Raw genomic sequence first — 335 nt, 5'->3', positions numbered from 1 at the left:
CTGCCGCGGCGGAGGTCTGCTCTCTATTTATGGAAAATAAGATTGCAAACAGAGTTCCAACTTGCAATCTAGCTAGTTCTCCCCACCCCCCCACCTCTCGTTGTTTACCAATCGGGCTCTCGAAAGGTTTTAGACAAATCTGCTTTATGTTGCATCAAGGACTCTCTCTCTCTCTCTCTCTCTCTCTCTCTCTCTCTCTCTCTCTCTCTCTCTCTCTCTCTCTCTCTCTCCCATTATTGCTAGATAACTATTAAAATAATTAACCAAAATATCAGTATGTTAAGTTACTGATGAACTCAATTCGATATATATATATCTATATCTATATCTATATA

Source organism: Palaemon carinicauda, chromosome 2 (genome assembly GCF_036898095.1).
Source record: "Palaemon carinicauda isolate YSFRI2023 chromosome 2, ASM3689809v2, whole genome shotgun sequence".
Classification (NCBI taxonomy): domain Eukaryota; kingdom Metazoa; phylum Arthropoda; class Malacostraca; order Decapoda; family Palaemonidae; genus Palaemon; species Palaemon carinicauda.
This window is presented reverse-complemented; position numbering follows the sequence as displayed.